The sequence below is a fragment of the Gopherus flavomarginatus genome, chromosome 2 (assembly GCF_025201925.1).
Source record: "Gopherus flavomarginatus isolate rGopFla2 chromosome 2, rGopFla2.mat.asm, whole genome shotgun sequence".
In the NCBI taxonomy this organism is placed as follows: Eukaryota; Metazoa; Chordata; order Testudines; family Testudinidae; genus Gopherus; species Gopherus flavomarginatus.
Window position 1 is genome coordinate 189,053,701 of NC_066618.1, and position 21,416 is coordinate 189,075,116.

Sequence of the window (21,416 nt, forward strand, 5' to 3'; positions counted from 1 at the left end):
CCCATCCCACCCTTCCTAGTATTGCCTCTAACCAGAGACATTCATCTCTCTCCAGACAAAATTGCTTCTATCCCCAGTTCCCTCCGAGCCCCAGTTTTCCATTTGTACACCAAAGTTCCTGAGCCTCTTGAAATTCCCTGTCTGTTGATGGTGGTTCCAATATACTTCAAAGGTATGTAAAATGGTTCTTATATAAGCAGAAGACAAGGAAACAGCACGCCTCAGAAAATCCAAATCAAGAGTTTGTTACCTATTATACAGCCTCTTCACTGCTTACTACCATCAGGCTTATTCCTACCATTTCCTTTATTTAAAGCTAAGGGTTGGTTTCCACTACAAAATTAGGTCAATTTAACTATATCACTCAAGGCTGTGGAACTTTTCACACCTTGTATGATGTAATTAAGCCTACCTAAGCCCTGGTATAGACTCTGCTTCTGTCAATTTAGCTCGTCTCTCTGGACTAGTCAACGCTAGAATCGCTACAGCGCAACAGCCAGCTGTACTGATGTAGCTGCACCACTGTAGTGCTGCTAGTGCAGACACTCTATGCTGACGGGAGAGCTGTCCACACTGGCGCTTAGGTAGGCGGAACTTATGTCACTTGGGAGGGTGGCTTTTTCACACCCCAAGCAACTTAAGTTTTACACACTAGTGCTTACTTTGGTATGAGACCTCTGTGGACAAGTCTATATTTAAAATGCTGCATCAGTGCAGTTGCACCACTGTAATGCTTAAATAAATATGCTCTAAGACTATGGGAGAGTGCTCTCCCATCAGCGTAGTTAATCCACCTTCCCAAGAGGCAGTACCTATGTCAGTAGGGTAAGCTCTTCCGCCAACATAGCACTGTCTACACAGGAGGCTAGGTCAATATAACTGTTGCTCAGGGGGTGTGGATTTTTCACACCCTGGAGCAACATAGTTATGCTACTATAGGTCTGTAGCTGAAGGCATGTCTACACTACGAAATTAGGTCAAATTTGTTTAAATTGACATTTAGCCTCCAATTTTACAAAGTCGATGCTGCATGTCCCCGCTATGCACAGTCTGTTGGCACAGCACATCCTCACTACCATGGGTAGCATCAACTCACGGAGTGATGCATTGTGGGCAGCTATCTACAGTTCATGCTGTCAGTTGGAATTATGGATTAGGCTCCCAATGCCTGATGAGACAAAAACATTTTTGCGGGTTATTTTGGGTACATATCAGCCTCCCATGATGCATTTGCCTCCTCCCTCCATCCCTGAAAGCAACAGCAAACAATTATTTTTGTGATTTCCCCACACACACACCCCAAGCCTGGGTTACCCATGCAGATGCCATAGCATGGCAAGCATGGACCCCACTCAGCTGTACACTTGTGAGCATCACAAACACCTCACGCATTGTCCTGCAGAGCCTAGCGAGGAGCTGCCGTGCGGAAGAATGTGATGCCATGCAAATAGCTGTGCTGGAAGCCATGGAATGGAGCAATTTGCACATGCTGGCAGCAGCAGTCAGCCTTGTTGACATGGTGGAATGCCATTTCTGGGCCCGGGAAACAAGCACAGACTGGTGGGACCACATCGTGATACAGGTATGGGATGAGGAGCAGTGGCTGCAAAACTTTCAGATGCGTAAGGCCACTTTCATGGACCTTTGTGAACGTCTTTCTCCAGCCCTGAAGTGCAGAAATATCAAAATGAGACCTGCTCTAACCGTTGAAAAGTGAGTGGCAATAGCCCTGTGGAAGCTTGCAACACCAGATTGCCACCAGTCAGTCGGGAATCAATTTGGAGTGGGTAAATCTACTGTGGGAGGCTGCTGTAATCCAAGTAGCCAGGGTAATCAATTCACTTCTGCTAAGAAGGCTAGAGACTCTGGGAAATGTGCAGGACATACTGGATGGCTTTGCCATGATGGGGTTCTCAGCTGTGTCCGGGTGATAGAACGCACATCCCTATCTTGACACCAGACCACCTTGTCAAAGAGAACATAAACCAGAAGGGGTACTTCTCAATGGTGTTGCAAGCACTAGTGGATCACAAGGGCCATTTCACTGACATCAACAAATGGTTGCGAAAGGTACATGACATGCACATCTTTAGGAACTCTGGTCTCTTCAGAAAGCTGCAAGAAGGAACTTTGTTCCCAGACTGGAAAATTACCATTGGTGACATTGAAATGCCAATAGTTATCCTTGGAGACCCTTGGAGACCCCTTGCTCCCATGGCTCATGAAGCTGTAACAGGCAGCCTGGACAGCAGTAAGGAGCAGGTCAACCATAGGCTGAGCAAGTGCAGAATGGTAGTAGAATGTGCCTTTGGATGTTTAAAGGGGTGCTGGTGCAGTTTACTCACTAGGTTAGACCTCAGTGAAAGCAATATTCCCATTGTTGTTGCTGCTTGCTGTGTGCTCCATAATATCTGTAAACATAAGGGAGAAACGTTTCTGGCAGAGTGGGGGGTTGAGGCAGATCACCTGGTTGCCAATTATGAGCAGCCAGACACCAGGCAATAAGAGCACATTGAAGCGCACTGTCTCTGAGAGGCTTTGAAAACCAGTTTCATGAATGATCCAACACTGATGTGACAATTCTGTGTGTTCTTTACCAAGCTGCCCTTTTTTTGCATGTACTGCCCTGTAAACTAAACCCTACCAACCACAGTGTGCACAGTGAATAAAGAGCCTCTTGTCCTCAATCCACGTATTTTTATTATGCTAACAAACACTGAACAGAGACGGCAATGAATAGCAAAGATAACCCGGGTCTAAGGGCCTGATAACACCGGGGGGAGGGGAAGAAGGACACATAGCTTATTACAATTGCACTGTGTAGCACTCAAAGCTGTAGGAATAAGAGCCTTCTGCTCCATGAACCATCCCCTGGAGTTGAGTCCAAGGGATAATGGAACTCCCTTCCCTCCTGCGTTCTAGGACATCTGGGAGAGGAGGATATGGAACTTGGTGAGGAGGGCAGCTGGTTCATCACTGGGTGCAGCAGGACTCTAAGGTCTAGCTGCCATTCCTGCACCTCAGCCAGATGCCTCAACATGTCTGTTTTCTCCCCCATAAGCCACAACATCTCCTCTTGTGTGTTATGCTCTTGTTCCCTGAATGCTTTCTTGCCCTCTTGGTTGGTGCGCATGCTCTCCGACAGTGTAAGCCTCTGTGCATTCAGCTGAACCCTGTCAGTCTCAGAGGAACGCATCAAATCACAGAACATGTCTTCCCTTGTCTGCTTTTTTTGCCTTCTAATCTGGGACAGCCTTTGTGCTGGAGTGGAGGAAGCACCCACAGACAAGGTTGCAGCTGCAAGGGAAAAAAAACACAAGGGTAGCCTTACAGAACAGACATTGTTGAAAACAGAAGATTAACTCTTGCAATGAAACGAAACACTTCACAGCAGTAAATACATTCCCTGAGGTACCAGGCCACATTTTTTCCTTTTAGAAGAAGAACTTACAGTAAGGTACAACACACACCAGAGCGCTGGGCAGCAAATTTTGATTTGCATGCAGACATGGTAAGCACACAGGAAAAGGTAGGCGGTATCAGGGCATACCTGGGGACAACTACTTAAGGGACCAGAATTTAATCAGTTAGAATGTCAGCTTTTAGTTACAAAACCAATTACAAAAAAGAACCCCATCTGTATCAATTCCTACTTGACAAACATGAAGACCTGTGTTTGAATAATGGCAAATAGGAAAGGGTTTTGAATATAGAATATTCTGAAGATGAATTGAGAAATATGGTGGGGGATCAGCACAGTGGCAGATTACTTCATGGCAATCACTTATGAAACTTCCCCCATTTCACCCTGGTAAACATGTGCAATAATCAGTCTCTTGAGGGTAACATAGCCCAAAAGGGAGAAGTTGCTCCAGGAATCTGGGCAGAGACCAGGACATTTTGCTGCTATCTGTGCTGCACTGATGGCAGATCACTTAATCCTGGCATGGCGTGGGAAAGTGTCCTACCGCGGTGGATGGAATAAGGCAGCCCTCCCCAGAAACCTTCTGCAATGGATTGCAGAATACCTCGAGGAGAGCTTCCTGGAGATATCTGGGGAGGATTTCCAGTCCATGCCCAGGCATATAAACAGACTGTTCTGGGAGCACTCTTTGTATAGCTGGATGGCCACCACTGTATCTCGATTATTTACCTCAGATTAAACATTAAACACAATTGCATTTAACCCCTGTAGCGTTATTACAAGTGTGCACTCACCAAAGGTGACTTCCTCGCCATCACAGTCTAGCAACAATAGGTCCTGGGAGGGGATTGGCTCTAGAGTTAGGAAAAGGTCCTGGCTGTCAGGGAGAATGGATCCTCTGTTTGTCTGCTGTACATTCTCCTCCTCCTCTTCCTCATCAACAATGTCCTCCTCGTTGCTGCCAGGGGCCCCCTAGAATTGCATGCAGCTGCTCACAGAAGCTGTATGTCTGTGGCTCAGAACCAGAGCGACTGTTCACCTCCTTTGTCTTCTGGTATGCTTGCTGGTGCACAGGGCCATCCTTAGGCATATGCAGATGAGTATGCTGCATAGGGCACCATGAAATTTCGGTCACCAAATTGCCCCAAATTTCATGCCCTAGGCAGCTGTGTGCTGCATATGTGGCAGCACCAGCCCTGGCAACCAGCCCTATTCCTTGGCCAGTTCCCCCCACCGCCAAATGTGGCAGGGCTATCCCTAGGGACAACTCCCTCTGCCCTGCCTTTTACCCTTCGCCCCTGCTCTACCCCAAGCCTTCCCCCATTCCACCTCTTCCCCCAGTGACCCCCAGGGCCAGCTCTAGGTTTTTTGCCGCCCCAAGCAAAAAAAGTGGTGTCTGGAATGCCACCCCTGAAACTGTGCTGCCCCAAGCATGTGCTTGGTTTGCTGGTGCCTAGAGCTGGCCCTGGGGACCCTGCACTCACTGGCAGCAGCAGGAAGCAGACCAGCCAGCCCCAGCTCACTCTATTCCACCAGCTCCCACCCAGCCCGCTCCACTTCCCTTGCCCTGGCCCCAGCCATGTCGCTTGGGTTGGGGAAAGGACCGCCCCCAGCTCTCACTGGCAGCGGGAAGCGGAGCACCATGGCTGGGAGCTGGCAGAGTAGAGCAGGCTGAGGCCAGGCTGCTCTGCTTCCTGCTGCAGCCAGTGAGTGGGGGGGAATCCCTTCCCCCAAACCCCCTCCCCTGAGCAGCATGGCTGGGGCTGGAGCAAGGGAAGCAGAGCAGGTGGCTGCTCCTGGCCCCCCTGCTAATCCCTAGGCCACTCTGGGCCTGTGGGGCCCCCAAAAGTGCCCTCCAACAGCTCCTGCCTCCCATGCCCTGGGGAGGGGCTGGAGGGGCTGCGTAGGGCACCCGAATGGCTAAGGACAGCCCTACTGCACACGTTGTGGCACTTCTGCATGTCCCTTTGTCCCTCATGCCGTGGGGATTTTGGCATAGATGGCAGTGTTTCTTCTGCTGGTTCAGAGCTCTGCCTGCACAGACTCTTTTCTCCATACAACAATCCGATCTAGTGTCTCCTGTATGCTCCATGCTGGAGTGTGTTTGCAGCCCTGGGCAGTCATGGTCAACTGTGCTGGTGAGCTCTCCATACTGATCAAACAGGAAATGAAATTTAAAAGTTTGAGGCTTTTCCTGTGTACCTAGCTGAAGTGCAGTGGAGTTGAAAGTGCTGTTCAGATGGTCACAGTGGAGCACTCTGGGACACCTCCTGGAGGCCAGTCCCATCAAATTACACAGTGTTGTGTCTACAACACCCCTAATTCAATCTGGGAAGGCCGACTCTAGTGCTACGCCTCTTGGAGAGGTGGAATACAGGCATCGATTTTGCAAGCCCTTTAGGTCAGTGGAAAGGACTCTGTAATGTAGAAACACATTATAAATTCAACCTAATGCAGCATATGTCGACTTTACGGCCTGGTCTACACGACAGCATTGACAAGACCTGAGAGATGGATTTACTACACTGATGGGAGAACAAAGGAAAGGGGCATTGAGTGGATAAGGCATCATCACCACTTTTTATAGAAAAGGAAGTCAAAGCTGTTGGGTGACATCAAAAGGCTGAAAGTGAGGGCTTCCCCCCCCCCCACTGAAAAGTTAACTCAAGTTATAACTAGAGTGTTTCCCTTAACACGAGTCCTGTCTTCACCCTTATCTTAAGTTCAGTGGTGCTTTTCATTCAAGCTGGTTGGCCCACCAGAAGGTATAAGATATAGCTTGAATTAGCACAACTTATCAGCTAACGTGACCACTTTGTAGCATGGACCCAGGCTAGTTACATTTGAGTGCTGCTAGTTCTCCAATGCCTTTCCCTACATGTGCCCAGACAGGATAGACATGTTCTCCCACAATTCACTGGAAAGAATTCAGAGGAGCACAGCTTACTGCAGCACAGAGGACCATGGAATGTGCCCCCAGAAGTCTTAGTGCCACTCACAAGTATGTAACAGTGCCAGTGTGGACACTGCAGCTTGAGTATTATTGGACGTGTGGCTGCTCTCATTCGAGCTAGACTAACTCGAGAAGAGTAATTTCAGTTTCAGCTGCAATCAAGATATTTATACCCTGGGCATGTGTGAAGGAAGTGAGCAAGCACTTCAGGGATTTTTCTCAGCTCTGTGCTATTAACACCCTCACTGCTGGTACAGGTCATATTGGGGAGGGGAACATGAGGGAGGGAAAGGAGGATGGAAGCAATTGTTGGAATGAGGTAGTAACTTACATCAGAAGAACAGGAGTTCCAGGTGTGTCTGCTCTGGCTGATGTGTGAAGGAGCTATAAAGCTCTGCTCCAACATAGGCAGGAGCTGAGGGGGCCTTGTCATATTGAGAGGAGTCTTGCATTACAGTTCAGACACAGAAAAAAGTATGGTAGACTTGGCTTAGAAAATTCATAGCAAGTCCTAAAGATGAAAGCATGGAGGAAAGAGGCAGGTGCTAGGTCTAGAAAACTTGCTGTGCCCAGTGACTATGTCTTCGGTGTCTGCTTTTCAATGAGATTAGTTATTTCAAAAATGAAACAGATGTAAGAAGTGAATTTGAGGGTCAAGACAAGAACACATTTATATCCAGATATGGCTAAGTCAGACAACACACCATGTTTGTTTAGAGATTTAGTGATTTAAAAGTTGTGTTAAGATTAGACGAAAATTTCTGTTCTGTTAAGCCTGATGCATATAAAAGAAGCATCACAAGCCACTGACAATTTTTCAATAGTTCTACCCAATACTCCTACAATTTTGATGGCTGATTTCTATAAAAATTCACATTCATCAAATGTTATTGTTATGCAGGATATTTAAACAGGATTAATTGTCATTATAGGGACCAAATCCCAAAATTCTTTTGCAGAACCAGGGCAACCCCTACTGGACACAGCAAACCCCCTCCCCCACCCAGCAAAATTCTGTAAATCTCTGTACTAACTAAACCTCTTTCTTTGGATTATCTACACGTAGTATCAGAAAGCCACTGCTTGTCAGCCAACATACTGCTTGTCATTTTCTCAGCCTGTCAATAATTCAGAGGATAGCCTATGCAGTAGGGCAGTTCAGTGAATGTCATGATGTTGCAACAGCTTGCTCAAGATCTCACCAACTCAGAAATGTTGGCAGAGCTGCCTGCAGTTTTCCTTCTGGCCACTAGAGTCCACTGTTTTGCTTAGAGAGTAAGCAACAGCTGCTGTCTGTAGTTACTTTCCATCCTTCCTTAAGCTCTGACAGTCTGACCAATGGGGCAGAGTCCGACCACCGGAGCCGGACCTATAGAACCATGGTAGCAGCAACTTTAAACTCACCTGCCCATTACTGTTCAGTAAAGGGGGATAATTCAGGTATTAAAGAACAAATCACACATGACAAATGCTAGTCAAGTAATTTAAAGCAGTTCCTAGAAGGTGCTCATATACCACAGGGATGAAGGTAGTAAATATACCTGAATAAAATAGACTATAGGGTAGAAATTAGGAAAGGAGAAATCAAAAAAAGGGTATTAAAAAAAATATTCCACAACAGTGAAAGATTCCAGTCAGGTATATGGATCCTGCACCAGACTAGTTTAAAAGCCAGCTTCTCCCAGCTGGCCCCTTTAAATTAACCTCACCCAGTTCCACACTGATGAAAAAAGACTTTTGCTGACAAAAAAAAAAGTGTTTTTGAATTTTGTTTAATTAATAAAAAAGTCCTTTCCTCTAGGCATCTCTGCAAGGGTGCAATCTTCCTCCACTTCCGGAAGGGTCAGGTCAAACCATCTCAAAACTTTTTCACCTGTGCTGGGAGAGGCAAGCAGTCCTTTTCCTACTAATGCCTCTCCCCACTATGAAGAAGAGGCAGATGCCATATTACCCTCTTTCACAGAACTTGTCCTGGTCAGCTAAGAGAGAGGGGAGCATCGTCCCAAACTACACTACAAAGCTCCTAGTTCCAGGCCTAGTAGTCTGTTCCCTTACTTCCTCATCCTCCATCTTACCCCTACTATTACCCCCAGGATCACTTCTTCTCTCCCAGTACCTACTTCTGCTGTTTCCTAGGCCCTAGTCTGCTCCATAATTTCTGGAATGGGGTAGCCTGGCCTCTCAGACTTCCCTCCTCTGGCTGGGCCAGTATAGCCGATTACAGATCCCATTTTGGTACATACTGTACATGCACACAATAAAACTCTCAGCCCAAAGAGCATACAATCTATTCAAATAAGTGCAACCTCTCTATCCCTTGCCTAAAACAAACCTGGTTCCACAGCAGGCTGCAGATAGGGGGCTAATGAAGCCAGCCTATTTGCTGAGGAAAGTAATGAAAAATATTTGAAATTACTATTACTTGCTTTAGGTATTTCTGAGTACACCCACAAAATATACCTTACTGTTACACTATTGTCTGAGATTTGACATGCTGTCATATATAGAACTAGGACTACGGTTACAAAATTGGTATTAATGAAATATATCAAACCAAAGCAAAAACAGTATGATATTTATATATTTAGATACAAGTAGCAAGAATATAAAGCTATGAAATACTATCACTTCAATTTACAGACTCATTGCCACATGAAAGTTTGTGGACACAGATTAAAAACAGAGTGCAGGAATGCCTATCAACAAGACTTACGTGCAAAATCTTATGGGATCCAGACATGAACCTAACAAAATTTCTTGATGCAAAATAATTTTTAGAGGCCAGAAACACAGAAAAACCAAGCAATTCCTCTCCAGAAACTGCAATGGCAATAAAGGTCAACTACAGACACTAGAAATTAAGAACAAACTCCTTGTCCAAAAGGAAACCTGTTGTAATTGTCGTGATACAACATACCCCTAATGCAACTCAATGCCCCTCCAAAGAGCAAAACTATTGGTTGTGGTTACCAGCAATCATTAGTAAATACAACCATTTTGCCAGAGTCTGTAAATGCAGAAGCGGCTTCAAAGGTCTATACAATGCCTTTCAGAGTATTACGAGAAGCCAGTTCAGTGAACAGAGTCCTCAAGCAGTAGTGTACATGGTTTTGGTGTCACATGTACATACTTTATACAACAGAATAGTACACCTCTAACCCGATAGAACACGACCTGATAAAACACGAATTCAGATATAACGCGGTAAAGCTGTGCTCCAGGGGAGGGAGGGGGAAGAAGAGGGCTGTGCACTCAGGTGGATCAAAGCAAATTCAATATAACGCGGTTTCACCTATAACGCGGTAAGATTTTTTGGCTTCTGAGGACAGCGTTATATCAAGGTAGAGTTGTATAAACCAGGCAAAGAGTCATGTGCTAATCCAGCTGAAGTAACCAACTACCCACCCCCCCAAAAAAAAAACCTACAGAAAGCTCCCACCATAAAACCACTTCCACTACACACAGCTCCACAACATTTCCCATAGTTATTGGGAAAAGAAGATAGGCAAATATGACCGAACACTGAATTCTTCAACTGGATCACACTTACACCTTTCTTTAGGCAATTGGACTGGGATCCATCTAAGTCTGGCGTAAGAAGAATACCTCCCTCCCCAGTTATTGAGGAAAGGACTAAATACACTGCAATAGTGCGGGAAGAACCCTCTACTAGTACAAATTTCAAGTTTATTAACATAAATTTCACTACAATTTACATATATTATACCCCAAAACTAGCTGCTTATGAAAGTGAAGAGAACTCCTATTGTCCATGATTTCAAGTCCCAACAGTTTAACAGAGACCTATGGTTTGAGGATGCCCAGTAATGCAAAGTGATGAAATCATAGGAACATAAGGTCTGCCTGCTCCATATTCTCATACGTATTCAAAGAGGTAAATATGATATTAAATTTATAAAAGTGGCACTTTACCTGCAGAAACAAACAAAGAAAATCTGGCTTTCTCCCCTAGCAAGTCCAATTACATAAAGAACACACACACACAAAATTCTTCTAGAAGAAGCTTACTACCCAGCTAGAGAAAATGGAACCCAGTTCACAGAGGTGGAAGCCCTCTAACCATGCAGCAGAGACAGCATTGGTACCAGCCATGCAAACTTTCTTACACCTCCCGCTAATGTGCCACAACCATGACAGCGTGTCTAGTAGCAAGACAGTGGTTTAGTCTCCATGCCCAATCTTCTGGGACATCTAACAAGGGTTCCAGTTAGTGCCCTGGTATTTTGAGATAGTGATTTTTGTGACATGGACACCTGCTGGACGGAGGCCACCAGCTCAGTCCACAGGGACTGAAAACAAACATTGAATAAAACACTTGTTTTTAAAAAACATATACGCTCTCACTAGTGTCTAACAAGTGACACTATAGTTTTTTTGTTGTTAAACATACAGTGTACACCAGATTTAAGTAGGCATATCAAAGCATACCCTTTTCTGATACACCATCTATCAAATAACATGCTTACTAATATATGGAGGTAACCAGGTATAGCAAGTAAATATTTTTAAAGTTTGTATATGCACTTAATTGATTCTTACAACAGTTACGAGTAGTACAGTGATAAACTAAGATTTCTATGCATCATCTGCTTTGCAACCTCATGAATTCTTCAAGTTCAAATTCTTTTAAAAAAAATTAAAGAGCTGAAAAATTCAGAGGCAAGAAAAGCACCCAAAAAGCCAACAAAAAAACTAAGTTTTGTTACACAGATCACTAAGATATAATAAATAGAAAGTGAAGTCTGAAACGGTTCTGAAATTGCACCAGGGAAATAAAGACAAACTAGATACACACTGGTATGAGTGAGAAGTGGAGTTTTCCTCCCGTATTATTTGGCTACTGGTGGTTTCTGTTTTAAGGTTATTGACATATCCTTTTTAAACATTTGTGATTATTTGGGGCAAGCTTGAACAAATTGTGATTCCCTGTGTAAGCAGAGTCTGAATGAGCTCTCCCTTGACATCTAATGGTGAGCTGTGGAAAAGAACTTCAGTAGCTGATCTCATTTGCATGGGCACATCCACCCTGCCTAGGTGCTCAGCATGATGGGATTGTGTAATCAGGCACAGACTCACCCAGCAGCTCCTCCTGCTGGTCATCTTGGGAATTAGCTCCCCAGTCATCAGAGCGCCTTCTGCAGGCCAGGTGTCCCACTGGTTGTTGGCCCCCTGTGTCCCTCCTGGACCCCAGTGCCCTTGTCTTGGGTGCTGCCCCCCTGGCAGTACCCCACTTTCTCTGGGTCTCCCCACCCAGGGGTACCCCCACCCCATATCCCCACATCACCTCAGTCATGGCTACTGTCAGTCACCATCTAGCCCCCACGCCCTGGGGCAGACTGCAGTCTATCAGCCATCATCAGAGGCCACAAGGGGTTTGGACTGGGTGCCTTTACTCACCCTCAGGCTGCCCCTCTGAAAACCCAATACCTATGTGGGCTCAGGACCAGGCCCTGCAGCCTGAGGAGCTGCTGGCCTAGGGCTTCCCAGCTCCTAAGGCCTTTTCCCAGCCCTGCCTCCCTCTAGGTCCCAGTGCGAGTTCCCCAGCAGCCAGGCCTGTCTCTTTCTCCAGTCAGAGTGAGACTGCTGAGCTTCTGGCTGCCCTGGCCTTCTTATAAGGCCTAGTTGCTCAGTTTGGGGCATGGCCCCAGCTGCAGCCACTTCCGCCAATCAGCCAGGGTTTTGCCCCCTTTCACAGTCCCAGCCCTCTGCAGGGCTTTTCCAACCCCTTCAGGGCTGGAGTGGGTGTTCACACTGCTACAGATGTTTGCGCCCCCTCTCCATGAGCTGGCTGCACAACTTGCAGCCAGTCCACTTCCAGACCGTGCCATGGAAGCATCTATACATGCTCGTGCTCCACATCCTTCACTTCCTCACCCTCGCGTCCCGCCCTGATACAAAGTGGTGGGACCTCCTGCCACTTCTAGAGGGTGAGGAGCCCTGGCGGGCCTAGGGACCAGAGTGGAGTATAGGCTGGCCCACTAAGGATATCAGCTGGCGGTTCCTTCATGGGGCCATGAGCACGGGCATGTATTTGGCGTGGTTTACCCCCATCCCGGACACCTGCCCCTTCTGCAGTGTGAGGGAGACTCTGGTGCACATTTACTTGGAATGCACCAGGTTGTAGCCCCTGTACTGGCTCCCTACAAATATTCTGTTACGTTTCTGGCTGCACTTTTCCCCTCACTTCCTTCTCTACACACTCCTTATCTGTGCCCCCACAAAGTCACGGGACCTCCTCATCAACCTCCTCCTGGCCCTGACTAAAACGGCCATCTATGAAACCAGGGAGAGGAGGTTGGCCGATGGAAACTCCTGTGACTGTGGGGACTGTTTCCGATCCTCTGTCCGTTCACATATCCGGGCAGAGTTCCTTTGGGTGGCGTCCACTGGCTCCCTTGATGCCTTCAAGGAGCAGTGGGCACCGTCCGGGGTTCTCTGCTCAGTGTCCCGGTCAGGATCCCTTCTTTTGACCCTTTGACCACACTCCTGTCCCTGTTATTTCATTAGTTGTCCCCTGGAATCCTTTGGTTTCCAAGTCCTGTAGATCCTCCCCTTATGCTGGGGAGGGGAGATCCTTTAGCAGTGGGTGGGCTTCCGCCTGCCCATTTCTCGGAACCCAATAGGTACAGATTGCTTGCCCAAATGATCACTTATGGCTGGTGTTGGATCCCCAGTTTCCTTGTTATTGGGGCAGGAGTAATAAAGGGTTTTTATCCTTGTTGTGTGAATCGAGGTAGGCAGAACTGTACCTAGTATATCCCGATGGAGAGACTCAACTGAACAGCTCGCGCTAGGCAGGGGACATGGGTTCCAAAGCCCATGAGTTGAGAGAGGGTGGGGACAGGTACTTGGTGGTGTGGGCCCTGTTTAAGGGTCCGAGACACCATTTGACCCCTCATTCTCTCTCCACAGTTTAATAAAAGAGCTAAGTTAGACTCAACTGAGAGTCTTGTTACACACTGCAGAGCTGAGATCACTGATATCTAGGTCTAAGTATTAGACCTACTTTGGGACAGTGTCTCTATTGCAAGAGACTGCCCAGTGTGCACCAGCAGTGAGGCTCCCTCACTAACAGCTGAAATCACTGAGAGCTGCGTTAAGTGGTGGGCCCTGAAGACATCTTGGTGCAGCCAGCAGGGTGGCTGGCAGAGAGACGCAGCCAGCAGGGCCCTGCGAAGAGATGCAGCAATCGGTCAGCAAGCAAGTGCCTGAAGCAGTGGAGCATGTAAAGTGCCTCCTTTCCCCACCTTTCACCCAAGGTGAGAGATGAACTCTAAGAACCTGAGGGGGAAAGGACACTGCCCAGCTTACTTGGGTGTGTGTCATAAACAGATAGCTAAGGGTTAATGTCTCTTACACCTGGAAAGAAGTAACCTGAAACACCTGACCAGAGGACCAATCAGGAAACCAGACTTTTTCAAATCTGGGTGGAGGGAAGTTTGTGTCTGAGTTCTTTGTCTTCTGCCTGTACGCTCTCTCGGCTATGAGAGGATTTCTATCTCCTGCCTTTCTAATCTTCTGTTTCCCAGTTGTAAGTACAAAAGATCAGATAGTGATTTATATGGTTTTTTTGTATTTACATGTGTGTAGTTGCTGGAATGTGTTAAATTGTATTCTTTTTGAATAAGGCTGTTTATTCATATTTCTTTTAAGCAATTGACCCTGTATTTGTCACCTTGATACAGAGAGACCATTTTTATGTATTTTTTCTTTCTTCTTATATAAAGCTTTCTTTTAAGACCTGTTGGAGGGAATTGGTGGGAGGAAGAAGTCAGGGGGAAATCTGTGTGTGTTAGATTTACTAGCCTGACTTTGCATACCCTCTGGGTGAAGAGGGAAGTACTTCTGTTTCCAGGACTGGAAATAGAGAGGGTGGAATCCCTCTGCTTAGATTCACGGAGCTTGCTTCTGTGTATCTCTCCAGGAACACCTGGAGGGGGGAAGGGAAGGGAAAAGGTTTATTTTCCTTTGTTGTGAGACTCAAGGGATTTGGGTCTTGGGGTCCCCAGGGAAGGTTTTTGGGGGGACCAGAGTGCCCCAAAACACTCTAATTTTTTGGGTGGTGGCAGCTTTACCAGGTCCAAGCTGGTAACTAAGCTTGGAGGTTTTCATGCTAACCCCCATATTTTGGACGCTAAGGTCCAAATCTGGGACTAGGTTATGACAGTGTGTCTCTTGCTCATGGTATATGTTTATGAACCATAGTTGTGGGGTTTTCCCAAATTAATGCTGAGTTACTTCCCTCCTTTTATTAAAGGTTTTTGCTACACTCAAACTCTGCTTGCAAGAGGGGAAGTATTGCCTCTTAGAGGCGCCCAAGGGGGGTGTGTGTAATTGTCTCAAGTCACGGGGTTGGGGCTCAAGCCTGTTTTGTGTTGTATTGGTGAAAAGGAACCCCTAGATACTGAGCCCGGCCCTTGTTGCTGCTGGCTCTACCTGGCAAAAGGGGCAAAAGGATTATACCTGAAAGGCAATAGAAGAGGTCATGGCAGCAGATCCTAGACATTTTATATGTAAAAAGAAAGTCAAGATAGAAAAAGAATAGTTTGACCATATAGAAATGTGAAATCTATAAAATAAGCCACATTAGAGAAAAGATGGCCATTTAAACTGTCAAGTGAAACACTAGAATGCACACTTGCTCTCTAATTCAGAGCTGCATGTGTCAGTATATAAGCCTTAGGGGAAAAACCAAGTTAGCTCCTGTTTAACTGTTGATCACTGAAACAATTAACATCTTTCAAAACCTGGCATTTTTAACGGACATAGCCTCTTTCAGTGATTGTGTTCCATCCCCCCTTTCATTTTATTTTTTCTTATCCTTATTTAAAAAAGCAAACAAATTAATTGTTTTGGATCAGTTATTCTATTATATATTTTTTAGAAATATGTTAAGAATTTATAGTCATATTGCAGGAAAACACTAATGGAAATGTTAATAAAACTATAACCTTATTAGGATTTAAGTTCACTAACTTTGTATTATGAAGCAAACTAGACTACACAGTCCTCAAGAAGGATAATCAGTGAGTGCAACATAGGTAAATTGAGAGGAGAGGAGATGCCAACCAAGTGAAACTCCGTTACTTTCCTCCTCCGTCCCTCCCTTCGTTCATTCAGCTCCATTTAATAGCAATACTTCTCCGGAACAAGAGTTTTCTTTGAACCATGATGCAGCATTATCCTCTATACCTCCCCTACCTTAATGTCCCACACGTCAGTAGACTAGATGATACCCAAAAATATGCAGCATTTTTCATAAGTTTTCTGGGAGTAATAAAAATCACAGTATACGACAAATGGCTTTCTTTGTGTAATTCTTAACACTACATACTTCACTATAACCAGAGATGAATTTAAAAATAAGATCCCTTCCTAAAGGCAGATGAACTAAATTAACCCATAGTCAGCAATGCTGAAAATTGAACTTCCTACTTGTTACTCTAAACACCTTATCTCATTTTTTCCTACTCTGGTCTATTTGTTATCACTAAAGTTATGCTCCTGGGCTGCCATTTTGAACATATCATCACCATCCTCCTTCTCAAGCCTCTCTAGTAGTTTTCTTGCTTCCTCCACAGCTTCTGCACGATACCACCTTTAACTACATATTAGCACTTCATTGACTTCTACCAGACACTGATAGGACAGCCAGTGCCTAAAAAGAGCCTTCCATCTACAGCATCACCTATCTTAGTAACCATCTATTCTCTACTAACTCTGTTGATTACAGTACTATCCACTTATAGGAATTTTTTTTCCCAGAATGCCTCTTTGGGACTGACCCCTTAAATTTTGTAAAAGTAAACATCTGTAGTCCTAAAAGGGGGTGATTTTACAAATAGCTGCCTGTTGATCCACTGCTTTCTCTTCTAGTTGGTAAGTAGCCTACTTCTTATGATGTTTTTTCTTGAGGTAATAGTACGCTTTTCTAAATTTCCTTTCTGAATTTATTTCAGTTCAATTCATACTTCTGAGTGTAACAGGCTCTGCCTCCTCTCGTAATCCTCTTTGAATCTACTCTTTATGCTCAGCCTAGCCTTTTCTCTGTTTTAAGCAATCTCCAACTCTCCTTCAAATTCACTCTTTGACCATGATTCTACCACTAACTGTCCACCACCCCTATCATTCTGATTCAGACTTCTGATTTTGCTCATTTTATAGAGCAATAAGCTAATAACAAACCTTAGAGCTAAGAAGCTATGTGTTCAGTTTAACTGCATAATCCCTTTGTGTTTGTTGTGTCTACCCTTTCCATGCGGTGACACTTTAACTATCCAGACTCTAGCCTTCCAACAGGGCTTCATGCAGATGCAGGGTCTGTCCTTGCAGAGTTAGAGTATTAGTTTTTAAGCTCCTGGGGGCAAGAAGTTTTCTGTGTGTGTGTCTGAAATACCTGCTACACTAATTGTGCTTTATAAAGAATAAATAGAGTAAAACTAGAAGCCTGAATCAATCCTGTTCCTCGCCTCTCTGTTGATATGTGTTGCTCTTCTTTGTTTCCATTTCATTTATCTAGGTTTCCTCTCCTTACTGTTGCTCCTTTCGATTTCTCTGGGGCCCCTCTTCCCTGCCTCCTGGTGCCCCTCTCTACATACACCATTTTTCTTTTATTTGTCTGCTTTTCTCTTGTTTGTCCCTTTACCCCACTTTCCTCTACTAACACTGTTTAAATTCTCCTGCAGAGACAGCATCGCTTTTCCCTTTTCCCTTTTGAAGGGCTCCCCACAACTCTGTTCCTTCTTCAAGCTCCCCCATCTCCATTCCAATCCTCTGATACTGTGGCTGGGTGATACTATTGTTAGTGCCTCCTCTTAGGTTTTAAAGCCATCTTCATACATACCCATAAGCATGCTCCAACCTCATTCTGTCTGGGCTTCCTCCCTACCTCCACAAACACATCTCCCCTTCTAGTGCTGGACTTTCCCTTCACACACGTCCCTTCCCCACTCATCCCTCTTTGGAATCTTCGTTCCTCAATTTCTGCTCCCCATTCTCTCCTCAACATACATAAGAACGGCCACACTGGGTCAGACCAACAGTCTATCTAGCCCAGTATTGCGTCTTCCAACAGTGGCTAATGCCAGGTGCCCCAGAGGGAATGAACAGATCAGGTAATCATCAAGTGATCCATCTCCTGTCACCCATTCTCACACTGAACCCCCAACTTCTGACCCACCTACTCCCATTTCCTGGGCCCTCAAGCTGGTCTCCCTTGTTATCTGCTCCACAAACTCACTTCCCTCTACCCTCCTAGTCCAAATTGTTTCTTCCCCTACTGGACCTCCACTTATCTGCTCCATGTGTTCTCACTTCCATCCTAGTTCTGTTACCCTCACAATCCTTCCCCAACACCTCCTTTTGCCACCTCATGTCCTCTGCCCTTCCCACCCTCTTGATTCCCTAGTTTCCTGCTCTCTCAGGAGTGCAGTTCTCTTTTCCCCAGTCTCTGAGGCTCCCATTTCTTTGCCTGCCTTCTGGTCCCTATACTGCACCTAAGTTCTCTAAAAGCAGCAAAGAATCCTGTGGCACCTTATAGACTAACAGACGTTTTGGAGCATGAGCTTTCGTGGGTGAATACCCACTTCCTCAGATGCATGTAATGGAAATATCCAGGGGCAGGTATATATATGCTAGCAAGCAAGCTAGAGATAACGAGGTCAGTTCAATCAGGGAGGATGAGGCCCTGTTCTAGCAGTTGAGGTGTGAAAACCAAGAGAGGAGAAACTGGTTCTGTAATTGGCAAGCCATTCACAGTCTTTGTTCAATCCTGAGCTGATGGTGTCAAATTTGCAGATGAACTGAAGCTCAGCAGTTTCTCTTTGAAGTCTGGTCCTGAAGTTTTTTTGCTGCAGGATGACCACCTTAAGGTCTGCTATAGTGTGGCCAGGGAGGTTGAAGTGCTCTCCTACAGGTTTCCTGCCATTCCTAATGTCTGATTTGTGTCCATTTATCCTTTTCCGTAGAGAGTTCTCTATTCCTCCATTGCAGTTCTATGTTTACCCTGTTATCTGACCTTCATCCTCTGTGTTTCTTCTGATCCCCTTGTTTTCTGCTGTTTGGTCTCCTTTCCCTGCTTCTGCCCCTCTATTTCCTTCTCCCCTCCATGTGGAACTCCAAATTGTCTACCCTTCCTCCCCAGCTTTCTAGAGAGTCTATTGATAGTCTGTCATTGAGAGTGATGCGATTCACTGTCCTTGGGTGGGAGAAACAGGAGCTGTTTGCTGTTTTGGCTTCATCCAAGAAGGCGATGTGTGAGACCAAAATGTTGCAGTGGTGACAACAGCTGAAGTAGAGGTGCCCTATTGATATTCAACAACTATGCAGCCCCTTAGATGTGCCTCTAAATAAAGCTATTTCATTGTAGTGCAAATGTTTAGCAGGATGTACAGCACTGACAATGTAGAAATAACATTCAACATTATCCATATGAAAACCTGGTTAACTAACAGTTAAAAGTTGCTCAAGTGTATTTCCTATCTATCCAAAGACTAATCATCAAAGAAAGCACCAGTTCAGGCAACACTAACATGCAGATTAACCACAATTTGTATCTCTAGCCACCCAAATAATTAAAATGCTCAAAACACAATCAGATTGTTCAGCTCTACAAAATACTCCCCAATTTAAGGTGGGGGAATTGGAATTTTTTACTGTCAATCTGGTGTTTAACACAACTGGGCCCTGATCCTTGGTAGGTGCTACTGCAATGCAAAAAAAAAAAAAAAAAATCAGTATTGGATTAACTGGTAATTTCCTTTATTTTTAATAGTTGCATTGACAGGAAATGCAGCTGAGCACTGTGAGCTCTACATTAACCCAGTGAGGTTGGTTGGTTTGACTACTTTTTTTTTCTAAATGTTGGGGTAGTTTGGAGTATTTGAAGGGTGTGGAAGAGACGGGGGTACTGGGGGCTGGTTTGCAAGGTGGGGATGGAAGAGCCGAGAAAGGGAAAAAAGAAAAGGAAATCAGCTGTTGCCACCAGCTAATTAAACAACATGTGCAAAAACCTATTAAGACACAAAAATCCAATTCTGTTCTTAAAAAGGTAAATTTTTATTCCTTTTTTGAAAAATAAAATACATCTGGGAACTCAGACTATTGCTAGATTTTAAAAGAGCAACTACAAGGACTAAGCACCAAGAATAGCTTTCTTGTGGTCCAGTTTAAAGGGTACAAGCAAAACAAAAGCACTTGGGGTTAGCACAGTGGAATCCACAAGCCATAAAGAAATAAAAGGGATAAACCTAATCACATCTTCCTAGACATTTCTTGATCTACTTACATATCTGGGATTTTAAATGAGTAGTTTCTAGGTATGGTACTGATGATTGTTTCATATCTGGCCCAAGCTTCTCACAGCATAGTTGCTGCCTTGTCCACCTCTCCCCAGGAGAACAGCAGACAGACAGGCAGACAAAAGGAGAGTCGTTTTTAACTTTTCAAAAGTTCTAGCCTTTCCCTTGGCTCTTTTGGTCAGGTGCCCACTCACTTCCCTTTTACCTAGGCATAGCAATGTGAATTTTTACCCCTTTACAGGTAGAGCAATTAGAGAACAGCAACTGAGAAGGATTTTATAACTACTGGGTGGCTGGGTATCCATAAAAGGGAGTTACCTCCCATATGTAACTGGGCCTGCAGAAAATCTTCAGCAGAGGGAGATGAAGCAGCAGTTAAAGCCAAGGAGCAAGCTGTCTTGGCTTACACTCATCACCAGACCCATCCTACTCTTGTGGTAGAGGAGGAAACGGACTGGTTGGGGTCTTGTGTAACTTACTAGGCTGTGTGGGATGTGCTCCCCCTTACCAGGGCTTGAATTACCTACTGGGCTCTGTGAGATTAGTTTCCCTATAGAGGGATTCAAATGCCCTCGGGCTCCACACCTCCCGTCTGGCCTTTTAGCTCCTCAGGTCAGGTGTGTGTAGGGGGGTAGGAAGTGGTGTCCATCTCTTTGTGGCTCTAAAATGATGCCATTTACAATAGAATGTGGAGATCTGACGGCCTCTTTCATTACTACATGCTGTGATCACAGTGAAATAAATAATGTTGACCTTTAACTCATCATGAAACATTATTGGGCACTGAGAAGAATGCAGCATTCCCATCTCTGAGTTGCTGTTTCAAGCTCTGCATAGACTTATATAGACATTGCTTCATTGGTTTAGATTTCTTTAACATTTTCAAGGTTTTCTCCATAATCGTAAGTGAAAGCTGAGATTCTGCAGAACAAGATGGCAGCCTCCTACCTCCAAAAAAGTGCTGGTTTGCAAACCCAGTCCTAAGAATATCAGGATTGGAAGGGACCTCAGGTCATCTAGTCCAACTCCCTGTTCAGTGTGGGACCAATCCCCAGACAGATGACCTGATCCCCAAATGGCCCCCTCAAGGATTGAGCTCACAATGCTGGGTTTAGTAGGCCAATGCTTAAACTACTGAACTATCCCACCTCATATTGTGAATACCCTAATGGGATAGGCTAGTGTCAAGGCCAGCCCCACTACAAGGGACTTCATGTTTTCCCCTACAGTCAATTGGACACATGCACTGGGATAGGATTTAACATCCATGAAAGAAATAAACTAATCTGCCCATCACACCATATCATAATCCTAGACTTTCAACTGAGACAAACTCCTGTGTATACAATGCCTACAATGAGGCCTTTGTTGGGGACTTCAGGCACTGCTGTAATATAAATAATAAGGCAATATAAATAAGCCCCCTGCTCACTGTGTATGCCTATTATTGATAGGGACAAAGTGCGGGGGCAAGATGCAGGGAGGGTGTCAAAATTATTTGACATGCCAAACTAGCAGTTTACAAATTTATCTGATTTCCTGAGGTCGGCTGAGAGTGTGATCCTGATCTGAAAGACTTCACCAGGTCTATTTGAATGGAACTTCTGTTCTTAAAGATTGACATGTCAGGGAACATGGTGTTTTCATGTATGATGATTAACTCAGCAGGAAGCATGGAGGAAAATCAGATTTGGGAATGGGAAATGTAGTAGCTAGGATC